Genomic DNA, 15246 nt, shown 5'->3' on the forward strand with positions numbered 1-15246 from the left:
AATGGCTTGCAAACCTTTCCTTCACGCTGCATTTCCAAGTTCCATTTCTCTGTTCTTTTCACCACATATATATGTAGGGGTGGGATTAGAGTAATAATTATTGCAGGGAAGTTAAGCGAGGCTGCCGGTGTTCTCCCTAGCATATATATGCAGCAAAATCGACCTGTCAAAAAAAAGAAATTCGCCCTTTTCTCCTTCGACCAATTAGATTGGATGTGAGCAAACTCAAACCAAACCGTTTGCCTACCTTTTTAGACTTCTCTGCTTCCACAAGTATTTTCCTGTGGAGCCCTCACACACTGCAGAAGCTCACACAATTACCTGTAATCAGGCGTCTTTCTCATCTAATTGATTCACCATCATATCTCTAAGGTTAATAGGTTAATTATTTTAGTTTCAACTGACCCAAAGCTTATATCTATTTTCTTCATTACGGTTGAGAGCATCCCTCTTTAGGTACTTGCGAGCTCCGGTGAGAAAAACTGAGCCTAATAATAATGCTAAGTACTGTATATAGATCACAGATCATAAACTGAACAGTAGCTTGTCAATTGCGCATGCACAATGATTCGGTATTCAATTTATAGTCCTTGGAATTATGAAGGGCTCAGGCAGCCCTCACGGGATTCGAACCTGTGACTGCGAGATTCAAACCTGTGCCTGCAGGTTTCACTTAGAGGTCAGTGGCACCCACTTGTGGCATATAGACCTCACCCAGCAACTGTTCAGTTTGTAATTCTAAACACAATTTTTCTAATTAAGGTTGGAAAAACATCTTGCACCAAAACAGCATAGAATAAAAAGATAGGAAGTAGAAAAAAAATAGGGAGTAGAAAAACAAAAAAAGAAACTTAAATAATGTATCCCACCCATTTCAGTGTTTTGATCTCTGTTTTAATTTATTGTAGAGTCTATTCTTTCTGTTCATAGGTCAGTCCTCATGTGTGCATTTTTCCATGAACAGAGAAACGGGTTAATCAGAAAAACAGAAGAATTTTTACATTAAAAAAAGCATGATCAGAAATAAATCAGAACATCTAATAAAATATACACAAAGAAACTCCCAATTGGCACAATCAGTACTACATCACCGCAGTCATCTGAGGTTGGAATCAAGCAATGAAACAGACCAAGACAGATCGAACTATAGTAATGATATTACCAATCTGGGAGAAAGCAGTAACATGTACAGCCCTTTTCTTAGAAGAATTACGAAGACATTGCAGAAGCATGACATCAGCAATCCAGTCCTTCAGCTTCCCAAAACAGAAATCAAACAATCAGAAGCAAGAAATACATCAACCATGCCAAAGAGGAAAGAGGGGAGGACAAAAGATGCACAGAAGCAAAAGAAATAGGCATTATTACCGGATCCAAAAAATACAGGAGTCATCCCAACAGGAAACGTCATTTGTATCCTGTCGGATCCAATCTGACAAAGGATTTGGAATCGGCATTGTGCAAAGATCTAACATTTGTAGGAAAGCCCCTAAATGCGCAAACCAGATAAAATACAACCCACTAGGGAAAAAAGGCCCAATACACCTCTTGCAAGAATAATAAGTAGTCAGGAATTCATCAGCAAAGAGCTCTGCTGCTGCCGAACATTCTGCCAAAATCTGCATGAGCAGCACTTTAAGAAGGTACATTCCGTCACCAGTGACATCATTACATAGAATACCCACATGGCTGGTTAGTGAGACATAATACAAAGGCTGCCTGCTCCATGGGGGATGCCAGGCCTCTGGTTGCAGCCCCTTCTGTTCATCTTCTTCCACGTGGGTGATGCTGCGGTCATCGGTCATGAGGTGGCAGCTAATTGGCAATTATGTGAAAACTAAACAATACGTCTCTATCTATGTAGCAGTTCACCTGGTACAGGCAGACAGGGGCCTGAGGGGAAAGCAGAGGTCATACTAACTCACAGACTTCACTCGATCCCAGACAGGCCGGCACCTCTCCAAGGTCTTCCACCCTCATTCTGGGCTATAATTCCATCCCTCCCTGCACTTCTCAGCACAAATCACATGACCCAGGAGTGGAGGTAGAAAGTCCTGCTTTCTGATCTTCCTTGCTCAATAGGGGGTCTAACAGGTTTATGATTAGTGGTCTTGGCTGGATAGTGCCTTGGAATTCAGGGCTCTCAAGGTTAGGACATTTAGCTGCTATAACCTAGAGTTGGGACTGGTGGGGGTCGGAGGCCCGTGCCCTCCTTCTAGTGGGATTGTGTTACACAAAGATGCTCAGCCCTCTTTCCGTGGCCTTGCAGGACACATTCCTCCCAGAGCAGGAAGGCTGGCAACTTTTAAGACAATGAAGGGTTTATGGCTCTCTGTGGCACTGGCCTTTCTCGTCAGTGCCCGGTATACAACCTATTCCTTTCCCATTGTTCGCGGCCTAGACCTGTGATGATAGCTACTGCTCTGCGTGTGCGCCTTGTGTTCCAATATGGCTGCTAGTATCTAAGATGGTGTTTGTTCACACCTGAGCACTACGCCTATGAAGCATGCAATAATATGATTGTGTAAAGGGCTTTAGTAGACCCCCCGCAACTCCCCTGGTCTCTTATATTACATCTGTCGTCCTTGGGGGTGTGGGAAGGTCTTCCCCACTTGCCAACACATTCAGCCCCACTAATCATGTAACATTATGCAGTTCAATATAGATCTGCATGCATTTGGCCGAAATGTAACACTCAAAAAGAAATCAGACTATAAACGAACCAAGATCTGCACTGGGTGTGATAGCCTAAAGCAGGGATCAGGACCTGCAACATCCCCTTGTTTCTTTTAAGCAGGTCACATAGTTTTCATTCATCCTTTGGTTTTTAAGCAGTGCCAAGATCTCCATCTGTCTCCACGTTTTTCACCGGCGATATAGTTTCCAGCAGGTAACACCATCTCAAAGGGCCACATGGATTTCATTGGGCCCCAAAGTTCTTCCTAGCAATGGTTTTCGATGGACATCTGAGAGTCCTGCACGCCACAAGGTGTCTAACTGGGCCAGTAGGTTTTGACCGGTCTTGTCATTTTGCCACATGGCCTATAGGTAGCAGCTCAGCCTGGCCCTGAGGGCTCTAGCAGGGCTCCCGATGTCTAGCCAATCCATTGGTAACTAAGCAACCCTGAGGTCACCAGGGGACTCAGGTCTCCAGGTGATCCCATTGTTTCCAGCACGGCACATGACTTTCCAGGAGGCCTGCATTATCCAGGAAGGTTTATGCTTTTCAATAGGTCTTCTTTCTAGGAGAGCCTTGTGGATTCCCTGTTTTAAGACCCCTGTCCACAGACTGCCCTGCAACCTGCAGGCGCCCAGTAGTATTCAGCTGGCCCTTTAATTTCCAATGGGACCCATGTTCTGCGGTAGACCCCTTCATTTTAGACTTGCGTATTACTGTTTCAGAGTTCTACTTAAGGTATACACAAAGGTTGCACGGGGTGTAATAAAGGTACACAGCCATATTTTTAACACTAAAGTGCAAAATATCGAACTTCCTTTTCCTTTGCTTGTTTCTCCATTTCTGTTTGTTTTGTTTAGTAGAGTGGTAGTTTTGCCTATAAACTGGTGCTTATGCGCCCCTAAAACCTAAACCATTGCATTACAGTACAACTATCAAGGAGATGACATGTGAGGCGGAATACACAGCTAGTGGGTGTACTTTGATATTTACCCCACTTATTGACTGCCCATAACCATCCTAATCCCTATGCCCTTTCTCACCTTCTACCATTCCCTCCCCGCCCAAAACACATCCTCTTGAGATCTCTTAGAGCTAGCTCTATCAAGCAAGCCGGTCAAGTGGCACAGCGAATAGAGCGCTCGCTTTGACACCCGTGCAGAGCCTGCTAACGCAGGTTCGAATCCCGGCAGGGCCAAACTCAGCCTTTCATCCTTCCGAGGTCTCCTTCCGAGGTCGATAAATGAGCACGACACACCGTGGGTAAAATAATAAGCAGCGCTCAGAGCGCTATATAAATGCCAAATTATTATTATTTTTTAAGCATTAGTATCAAACTTTGTCCTGTCAGTTTCATTTCTAAGCAGTCTGGGAGAGTTAGTGGCTTATTTAAAGCTTTAAGCATGCTACTGGTGTAATAAAATGTGTTAACCAAGTGCGCCTTCCACCACTTAACTTACATCTGTTCCTTGCACTAAAGTCCTGCCAAAAACAAACGCTGGCAGGGCCAACAGTTGTGTGTGTAGACATTTTGCACGCACTACTATCATATGCACAGGTAATCTCACAATTTTCTAGCATTTGCTATGTTATGTCCAATTACTACCATCATGGCACTGCCTGGCAAACGCATATCTCATGCCTACACAAAGGCCCAAACGGTTGGCTTTGTCAATGCGTGTTTGACCCTTTTACGTATGGGGTTGGATGGAAAGAATGCAGCCAGGCCGCATTACCCAGGGCTCCTCCGCGCGTGCAGGGATCAGCGTGTCACAGCGCCTGCCACTGCCAGCACTTGTATCTTCTGAGATTGCATCTGCTGAAGCAGCAATCCAGAGCACCTGGACGAGCTGGCGTCCTCTTCAGAACCCTGCACTTTCATCCACACCAGCTTTCCGGTGGAGGGGGGATTCAGTGAAATAAACACCTGGACTGATGGGTACCAATCGCTGTCAGAATAACATAACACCGTGGCCGTTTTCTAGGGCACAACATACATTAAAAGCAGTGCTTAAAGTGGGCCGGGGCCTGCCGGGGCCGGGCCCCGGCAGTCTCCAAAAAGTGGGACTGAGCCGGGGCCCTGCCGGAGCCCCCGTCCTACTGCAACATTGGCGGGAAGCATTATCCCGTCGCGGCTGAGATGCGCCTGCAATGAAGTCAGGCGAGCTGACAGAAGTGGCAGCCAGCCACAGCATCGCTGTGACTGGCTGCCACTTCCGTCAGTCATAGTAACTGCCTTTGGTGACCCCTCGCGCGAGAGGTCACCAGAGGCAGTTACTGTCCCTTTGTTTCCCCAGGTCGCCGAGGCGTCTTTAACCCTCGGCCAACCTGGGGATTCCTCGACATATTTCAAGGTTTATAAAAGGTGGCTTTGAAAGTACACATTTCGAGCCATCTTTTATAAAGCTTTGCCGACGACAATTTTGTCCGTAGTCAAAGCTTTATAAAAGATGGCTTGAATTGTGTAGTTTCAAAGCCATCTTTTATAAACCCGAAATGTTTAAAAAAGATGGCCTGAAAACTAGGCAAACCGTAGGGTATGCACACAAATATATATAAATGTTATATATTTGTGTGCGTACCTTACTATGGTTTGTGTACTTTGCAAGCCATCTTTTATAAACGTAGAAATATGCTACATATCTCTATGTTTTAGAAAAGATGGCTTGCATAGTACACAACCCATAGTAAGGTACGCACACAAATATATAACATTTATATATATTTGTGTGTTTACCCTACGATTTGTGTACTTTTTAGGCCACGCCCCTCCCACAAGCCACGCCCCCAAATGAGGGCCCCCCTCGATTTCTTACCCCACTTAAAGCCCTGATTAAAAGTGTTCCTTACCCAACTCTGTGGATTTATCCGTACGGCTGCCTCGCATGGGCCTTATCATCTCAAGCAATGTCCGCTGACAAACACCAAAGAGGTGAAAGCAGGTTCAAACATGTCTGTGATTATTGACACCTTTTGGAGAGGCGTGTCTTTGCGCAACAAATACCCGTGTAAAGTTAACCAGGCCGTAGGGTGCGAATATGGATGTCTGCTGACCTTAGGGGATATGCATACCACTCGCTCTGCGTCTGTGGCAGAATCCGAGCAAGAGCAGTGGGTGGAGGGTGCGAGTGGCTGCAGATTATCACCAGACATGTTTAGTGCCCTGTGCATGGCAGAACAAAGAAAGGCAGGGAAGCTACGGAAGCCAACTCCCTAGATTACCAAAAATACTTAAAATGGCATTAATTATAAGGCTTTGTTATTTATATACTGCTTTCGCCAAAGCGCTGTACATAGAGTATTTATGTACAATTTTTATCACACAACAAAAGTTTATACTCATTTACCAATCTCAGAACGATGAAAGGCTGAGTGGGCTTTGCCAGGATTAGAACTTGGGACATGCAGATCACACACCGATCGCAGAGGCACACCCTCACCCTGCTGAGCTATCTTGGCATGTTTCTTTGTCCACGCCAAAATCATGCCCGTACCCCAAAGTGAGGGGGACCATTTCAGTTGCAAGGCCCGGACCCCGAGCCTGAATGTTGTCATTGGGTCTGTGTTCAATGCACGGTTGCTAGTGACGTAGGTCTCCAAAAGAAGGTTCTGGATTCTTTATGGAGAGCCACAGAGTTAGGAAAGGCGCCTCATTCTCAGCAACAGGAAGAGGGATTTTCTTCCATGGCCTTGGGGATCTATATCCGCCCCCGGTGTCGGAAGCAGTGCCTTGCACATAAAGTAGTTTATGATGCCACAAACAAAATGTCTGACAGAAAAAATCTTCACGTGCCCTTTGTAGCCCCAGTTCCTTTGGCCAATAAAGTGCTCTTAGCCCATGTGAATGTAATTTGACTGCTGGTAGTGGGAAACACTTTGTAGACCATGGAACTCTGCCCCCCACACACACCCCCACCCACCCCCGGCCCCCTGGCACAGGGTGCTTGCAAGGAGCAGCATGGGAAGTTTCGTAGCTCTTTCCTCAGATCCCATTTGGTGATAGAGAACTGAGGCCTGACTGTGACGCGCTGCCTGCGCTTGTATAGATATGTCCAATTCAGAAATTGACTGGCATCCAAAAGCAAGAGGCGAGATGTTGCCTGGAAAACTAGACAGAATGCACGTTTTGAAACCTTTCATTAGACAAAATGTAAGTATTATGAATGCCGGGACGGAACAATACATTACCTTTAGAAGATCAGGGTAGACTACGTGGGCTGGAGGGCTATCGGGAGCATGTTGATCAGGGTAGACTGTACGTGGGCTGGAGGGCTGTCGGGAACATGCTGATCAGGGTAGACTGTACGTGGGTTGGAGGGCTATCGGGAACATGCTGATCAGGGTAGACTGTACTTGGGCTGGAGGGCTATTGGGAACATGCTGATCAGGATAGTGTACGTGGGCTGGAGGGCTATCGGGAACATGCTGATCAGGATAGACTGTACGCGGGCTGGAGGGCTATTGGGAACATGCTGATCAGGATAGTGTACGTGGGCTGGAGGGCTATCGGGAACATGCTGATCAGGATAGTGTACGTGGGCTGGAGGGCTATCGGGAACATGCTGATCAGGATAGACTGTATGTGGGCTGGAGGGCTATTGGGAACATGCTGATCAGGATATACTGTACGTGGGCTGGAGGACTATCGGGAACATGCTGATCAGGGTACACTGTATGTGGGCTTGAGGGCTATTGGGAACATGCTGATCAGGATAGACTGTACGTGGGCTGGAGGGCTATCGGAAACATGCTGATCAGGATAGACTGTACGTGGGCTGGAGGGCTATCAGGAACATGCTGATCAGGATAGACTGTACGCGGGCTGGAGGGCTGTTGGGAACATGCTGATCAGGATAGACTACGTGGGCTGGAGGGCTATCGGGAACATTCTGATCAGGATAGACTATACGTGGGCTGGAGGGCTACCGGGAACATGCTGATCAGGGTAGACTGTACATGGGCTGGAGGGCTATCGGGAACATTCTGATCAGGATAGACTGTACGTGGGCTGGAGGGCTATCGGAAACATGCTGATCAGGATAGACTGTACGTGGGCTGGAGGGCTATCGGGAACATGCTGATCAGGATAGACTGTACGCGGGCTGGAGGGCTGTTGGGAACATGCTGATCAGGATAGACTACGTGGGCTGGAGGGCTATCGGGAACATTCTGATCAGGATAGACTATACGTGGGCTGGAGGGCTACCGGGAACATGCTGATCAGGGTAGACTGTACATGGGCTGGAGGGCTATCGGGAACATTCTGATCAGGATAGACTGTACGTGAGCTGGAGGGCTATCGGGAACATGCTGATCAGGGTAGACTGTACGTGGGCTGGAGGGCTATTGGGAACATGCTGATCAGGGTAGACTGTACTTGGGCTGGAGGACTATTGGGAACATGCTTTCGCTGGAGGCAACCTGTAGGAGCGAATCCACGCAGCCTAGGGAAGTAGTGCAATCATGTGAGTCCAATTGTTTACATTTGCATGCATTCAAAGTGCGTTATTCTTGTAGCTGTGGCGTGCTGTGTTCGATGCATGTATTATAGTGGCTTCCATCCGTGGTGGACATCTGGCTTTGGTATCAGATTAGTCTTTCCTCGTGTATAATACCACGAGCGTGCTCCTTGAGGATGCTACTGATGAGCTATGGTGGAGGCGGACTGTACAATAGGGCATTTCAACTTCTGTTGGTGACCTTCACCTCTATGGCCTCCTACAGGGACATACACTCACGCCACAGCCTTTGGACACTTTTTAGGGGATTTCGTTTGCTTTAGGGTTGGCCCCAAGCAACTCGGATGTGTTTAGCTTGTCAGGATGGTGAGCACGATCAGGGCAATGCCCCAAAACACAGGAGTCCAAGGGCCTACCACAATGGGAGTCCATATACTTAGGTTGGAGCCAGTGATCCTTGCCGCGAGTGTCACACTGTTTGCAAGAGTCCAGATGACTGAATTTCACTGGGGACACCCGACCCCAGTTGTGGGGTTTGATTTTCCTTTTTATTTGTTCAATTGCTTGAAGCTCTTCCATGCCAACGTGCAGGTGATGCTACTACCGTGCTGGTTTTGGCTTTGTTTTCTGAGACTTCTAGTCCTGAAAATCCCATTTATGAATCCAGGACAACAGGTTTCTGGGGTGCAGGGTTGGAACCAGCGCTAGACTAGCATCTCCCGCCTGGAGTGGGGCATGTGTGCATGTATGATAGCGGTCCTACAACTCCTAGAATGCAATTGTTGGAGAAACTAAAGCCTGGGGCCATTTGGTAACCTTGCACTGAAGTCAATGAGATGGGGTTTAAGTGACCCTGAAAGCCACACTATGGCACAACCGGGATATGCCATAGCTGATAAAAATGTCCTTTGCGACTCAATGGCATGGGAAAAACATTAAAATGAACAAGAGGGGTCCTGGGAGTCCCTCTTCCAGACATTAGTCCTGGTTACGAGAGACTTACCCAGAGTCTTTAGGTCACTATCTTTCACAGAGAAGAAATATCCCAAACATATCAGTCTTTGTCCTGCCCTGGGGCAGTCCAGCATCGAAATGCTTGCAATTCTCCTCTGAACAAGAGTACCAACAGAAACCCCAGACACGTGTTTCGGTCTGGTTGGATCTCATCAGTAGGGTGGTTCTGTACCTCTCTAGGAATAGTGAGCAAGGGGTCCACTTCTGGATTCCCCTAGTAACTTAGGTTGAGACCCAAAGTTACTTAAATATGCAAATTAACAAGGGGGGTCCTGGGAGTCCCTCTGCCAGACATTAGTCCTGGTTACGAGAGACTTACCCAGAGTCTTTAGCTCACTATCTTTCACAGAGAAGAATTATCCCAAACATATCAGTCTTTGTCCTGCCCTGGGGCAGTCCAGCACCGAAATGCTAGGCAATTCTCCTCTGAACAAGACCCCCCTTGTCAATGGGAAAAACATTAGTCATGGGAGACGTGCTGGTGGCGGACGGGTATGGTCATTTCAAGAGCTGCTGCAAAAATCCCAGTTGTTGGGGTTGGACTATCAATATATTACATTCTGACACGCCATGTGGTCGCATTTCCGGGGGAGTTACAAGTGCCCGGAACAGACCCCTGTGGATGCCAACACGCACATGAAACTCCTCGCTAGGAAGGCAATTTCCACCTTGTTTCAGATACTCCTTAGTTACACAGCAAGTCCATTGGCGAACCTCCAACAGAGGTGGGAGACAGACGTGGGGCCTTTGGAGGTGGAAGTGTGGCAGGAGGCCATAATGGCCCGAGGTAGATAGCTTTTACGGCCTGTTATAGACTCATCCAATTAAAAATCCTGCATAGAACGTATCATACCAGGGAAACTGCTGTTTAGTTGTAACCAGGTGGCAGACTCTGACTGTTTATGGTGCTAACACCACACAATATGTGCATGTCCCAAAATCCAGAGTTTCTGGTTTGGGGGTCCTACATAGAGGGTCCACAGCGGTTTCTCAACCAAACCCGGACAATCCGAAAATGATTTTACTGGGAGTCTAAATTGATTTTACTGGGAGTCTGGGGTGAGACGACATACTCGCGTTATGAAAAACTATGTATCACCAATGCTCTGATAGTGGCCAAAAGGAATATCGCCATGTAATGAGCAGCGCGAGAAGTGCCCAGGTTGTTCAGGTAGGTACTGGACAGGGATTATTGCAGGGCAATGCAAAAGCGAATATATAGGTCCTGGGGTGCCCTTATAAATTTGGTAAGATCTGGGACAAGTGGGGAAGTGCCATGTGGCCCCGAAAGAGTTTGTTAGGTATATTACATTCCCCCAACAGGGCTTTGTGATTCGTTTTTTGGGGAAGAGGTGAGGGAGCAGTTTATTTGATGATCCTAATCATAATAATGTATGCGATGCAGGGCGTTTGCCCGGATAACTCGATTTCCCAACTGCTGTGTAGTGATTACAGTTTATTATTTACTTGTTATTGCAAAAGAAAATAAATCAAAAGTTATACCAAAGAAATGAGATGGTGTGCAGCTTTGAGCTTGGCCACGAGTGAGAGAATCCGTGCCTGTCATGGTATACACTATGCTGTTGCAATGCCATGTTTCCTTCGGTAATATGTACTGCTGTGAAGCTGGTCATTGGCAGCCCAAGGAAACAAACTGCTTTGGGAATATGAACTACACCACAACACTGTCTCTGGCCCAACTCCGATTTTCCCAGTAGTATATAGCCCATTCAGTCCTAGGTTTGCTTTGCATTTTTGCATTTCTGGGCATTTTTCCCATCATAAATTGAGAGAGAATATGGCACTGGTTGACCTAGGGCCTGACATGGCCATTGTTGATGTATGCAAATGTTGCACACTGTTCAACCTGTTCTGTCACCAAGAATTGTGAAGAGGAGGTATTTTAGTGGATAGTCCCCTCGAAACCACTCATCTATCCCACCCTATCTTTTCCTCCTACTCTCCCATCTCTCGACCCAAATTCCTGAAGCTACTGACTAGCAGCTTGCCGTTTAGATCCCAGAGAGACCCGTGCCCCCTTGCCCTCCTCAAATAAATCTTCTCTTCAACCGTGTGCAGGCAGCATTGCAAAATCTATCATCAACTCCTCCCTCAGCTCAGGCATATTCCCAGCAGTGTCAAAACATCACACATCAAACACCTCCTCAAGAAACTAAGAATCACAGTGAATATGGGTACGATGCTTGTTGAAATGCACTTAGACCTTTGAAAAACTGAAACGGTGGCAAGCTGTGTACTGCTAACCCAAAGACCACCCGTAAAGGCCTAATATACAGTGAAAAGTATGCTGTGGTTGGGTATGGAGTATCTGCGATCTGTCTCAAAAGTCCAGTAATCAAGAAAGACTATTAATTAGTTCTTCAAGTAACATTAACAAATATGTTTCTTTATTGGTATATGATATGAAAGGGTCAAGAGAAGAAGAGAGAAGGCATGATATGATAGGTTATTTATAACGTGATTAATACCCAGAGGTTTCTAAGTGCGGACCCGGGGATCGAACCTGTGTTGCTCCGTGTCATCTTGCTTCCAAGGCGAACACATTGCCGCTGAGCTATCCTCCCGAGACAATGGTATCCCAATGAGGATACCATTGACAGTTGACATGTGTTTCGACCCTTGGGTCGTCCTCAAGGCCATATTTTCTCCTCTGGAAGCAATAATGTTGACCCTAATCCTAATGGCTGTATCTGGATGAAACGCCAAGGGTCATTGAACCTGGAAATGCTGATCACTAGGTATTGAACCAGATATTTACAGACAGTTGCAAGGCAGTACTGGGCAATTCTATGTCCACGTCCTCATCAATCATCCGGATACAGCCATTAGGATTACAGCCACATCATACCCTCCTCAAGAAACCCTCCTTTGAGTACCTCCTTCCAGCCAATTACAGACCTATTTCTAACAACTGCTACTTAGCCAAACTCACTGACCGAACAGCCTATACCCAGCTTTGTCTCTTCACCAAATCCAAGCTCCACCTCGCCCCCACCCAGTCTGGCTTCAGACCCTTCTGTGGAACCAAATCATCCCTAATCTCCATCTGAGATGACCTCAAAAGCACTGCAGACTAAGAAGGCTGTGTCGTAGTTATCCACCTCCACCTCTTGGCAGCCTTTGACACCATCGACCACAGCGTCACTGACAGACTCCACTCGTTCGGCATAAGGGATACAGCACTAAATTGGATCTCTTCATTCCTAGCCAACATGTCACAAATCACCCTCCTTCCTCCCTTCACTTTGGCCTCTTGCCCTGTCACCAACGGGGTCATGAAGGGCACCTCCCTTTCTCCTCTACTCTTAACCTTCTATATGAGCCCTATCCCTGCCCTTATTTGCTTGCGCAACCTAACCTGCTACAACTACGCAGACAACACCCAGATCATCTTTAAGAGCCCTAAGTCCCTCTCCATCCCTCATACCGATCTTGCATCCTGCCTCACAGACATCGACCACTGGGTGACGGCCATCCACCTCCTCCCCAACCCTGGAAAAACAGAAATCACGATCTGCGGGAAGATGGCTCTCTTTCCCCAACCCACCCCTTGGCCACGCTCCCTAGGACCTCCCCCTGCCGTGTCAATGCTGTAAAGAACCTGGGATGCACCATGGATGCTGATCTGACACACTCTCAACACATTAACTCTGTGTCCAAATCTTTCTATCTACTCCTCTGCATTCTCAGATGCATCCTCCCATACCTCTTCTACCCTCACAGAGTCACTGCAATCATGGCCTTACTCCTCTCCCGCCTAGACTATGCCGATTCCCTTTACCTGGGTGCCCATTCCTATCTTCTCCGAAAGATCCAATGGGTCCAAAACTCTGCATCTGGGCTCCTCCAGGCCCTAGGCCCCAGAGAGCACAAAACACCCGCCCTCTGTGTCCTCAACTGGCTCCCTGTCAAGCGACTGGCAACTTTCACAGCCATGTGCATCACCCACTGTGCCCTCCAAAAGACAGTCCCAGAATACCTTCAACAGAAACTCATCCATTACCAACCCAACAGAAACCTGTAATGAGGCACCGTACTCCTCCTTGTGATCCCTCAATTCAAATCGACAAGAATAGGGGATCCTTGTTCTCCCTCCAAGCCCCCTCAATCTGGAACCCAATCCCCCTTAGCATCCAACGCATAGAGGATCACCTTGCCTTCTGCAGGGCCCTCAAGACCTGGCTTTTCCCTCCTGCATCCCGACGAACCCATGCCACACATTGGGTTATTCAACCATCTCTCAGGTAGGCCGGGACAGCAATGAGCCTGCTAATGAAATGTACGGAGCGACGGAGAAAATAACCTTGAGCAGACCACAGGACAGAATCCACAACACATCTACGAAACTAAGAAACCAGCCAGAACACACAGGTACGTATCACACTCCATGCTCATGCTCATGGAAGATAGCCGAAGGCAAGGCCACCCACCTGCACACGTCTGCTACCACACACCACTCTTAAGACACATGGCACAACACCTTTGCCATAAGAATGCAGCTATCTCCCATGATAAATATTTTGTCTAGCTCGACACATAATGAGTCTCCTGCACTCGCATACTCTCCACGCGATCTCACAGCACCCATCCACCTGACAGCTCGATATAGGTATCTAGTAGGGACTTGGCCACCACTACCCACTTTCATATTGGCTCAAATGTATAAACGCGCACTAAACTCCTCTGACCAATGTCTCATACCTTGGACTTAAGTCCCCCCGAGGGCGTTCACCTACAGTGTTTTGAGACCATACCAATGGGGAAAAGGTGCTATACAAATGACAAATTCCAGTACATGACATATTGTGAAACCATCTGGAAGCAATTGCATTGTACCATCTCAGCATAATAGTTTCCGTTTGTCCAATAAAAGGTATCAAAACTTGGATTTTGTGTGATTTTATAGCTGGACTAACAGCATCAAAACTTTTTTTGCACAACTGAAAAATGACAACTGTTCCCATCGTGGCCCCCCTTCTGCAGTCTGCATTGGCTTCTGGTGGTGCACAGTCCTATTCTGGCTCCTAAAGAAAAGTAGTTTCCCTCAAACAATAAAGAACTGCGCCACACAAGTATTGTATTGTACAATTTTCAAATTTTTGTCATATTGTGTCCACATTTCCAAGGTATTATGAACAAAAAGTTTTTGCCCTATTGGATAACACGTGTTTCGACACTACAGGTGTCTTTGTCAAATCGGGGCCAATTTTAACTTTAAAATCAAACAGTAAATCAAAACAAAGTATAACCCAGGTTATTTACATATTCCATTTGTCATTCATGGATCCAATATATATTCAAAATCAGGTAGAAGAAAAGAAAAGAAAATGAAAAATAAATGACAGAAAAAAACCAGGAGGGGGGTTTGGGTGGAGGAGGCAAGGGTTTGCAGAAACACAGAGAGAGAAACTAAACATAAAATCAGTTGAGCGATGTCTATGAATGTTTATAAAGAATGTATATTTCTGTAATCAAGATTCGACTACAGGTAAGTGCACATGTTATTATTCCCACATTGTAAAGGTTTGTCCACAAGAAATAAGTAAAATATGTGGAGTGAGGTATCCCATTTATCACTAGTGACATTATTTATCCGGGTAATAAAGATATTGCATACAATCATAAACATAGATATGATATTGTCAGGCACTGTACGGGGTCATGTTAGGTTGGTATGGATATGCCTTACCTAAAACTGATTTTGTCTAGGATCAAGTTCAGAACGTTGTTTGGAAAATGTTGGTCTATGGGATCAATCCCTCCTGTAACAAAATCGGTTTGTTTATCAATTATGTAGATACTTCGACTCAAAGCTACTCGAAAGTCTAATCCTACTGTAACCAATTTATATGAATTTGCTTTATTACATGTATTTAGTAGTACAAAGACATTCTGTATGCTTTGTAATCTAAATTGGCAAAAGTCCAAAGAAATAGTAACACGCGTTGTAAAAAAGTAGGCTCTATGCGCCTCCAATCACATACACACGTTTCGGTTTCCCCGCTTATTTTTGTGACTAAATGTTAAGCATTTCATGCATCGAGATTGTTAAAAGTTTTTATCTTTTCCCCAACA

The 15246-nt window shown here is 46.3% G+C and overlaps 1 protein-coding gene across 2 annotated transcripts in view; it reads left to right on the forward strand.

The window, feature by feature from the left end:
* TESC (tescalcin) overlaps positions 1 to 15246 on the forward strand; it is a 414921-nt gene that overhangs the window by 12255 nt on the left and 387420 nt on the right. The window lies entirely within an intron of this gene.

Source organism: Ambystoma mexicanum, chromosome 10 (assembly GCF_040938575.1).
Source record: "Ambystoma mexicanum isolate Mex_15411 chromosome 10, UKY_AmexF1_1, whole genome shotgun sequence".
NCBI classification, from domain to species: Eukaryota; Metazoa; Chordata; class Amphibia; order Caudata; family Ambystomatidae; genus Ambystoma; species Ambystoma mexicanum.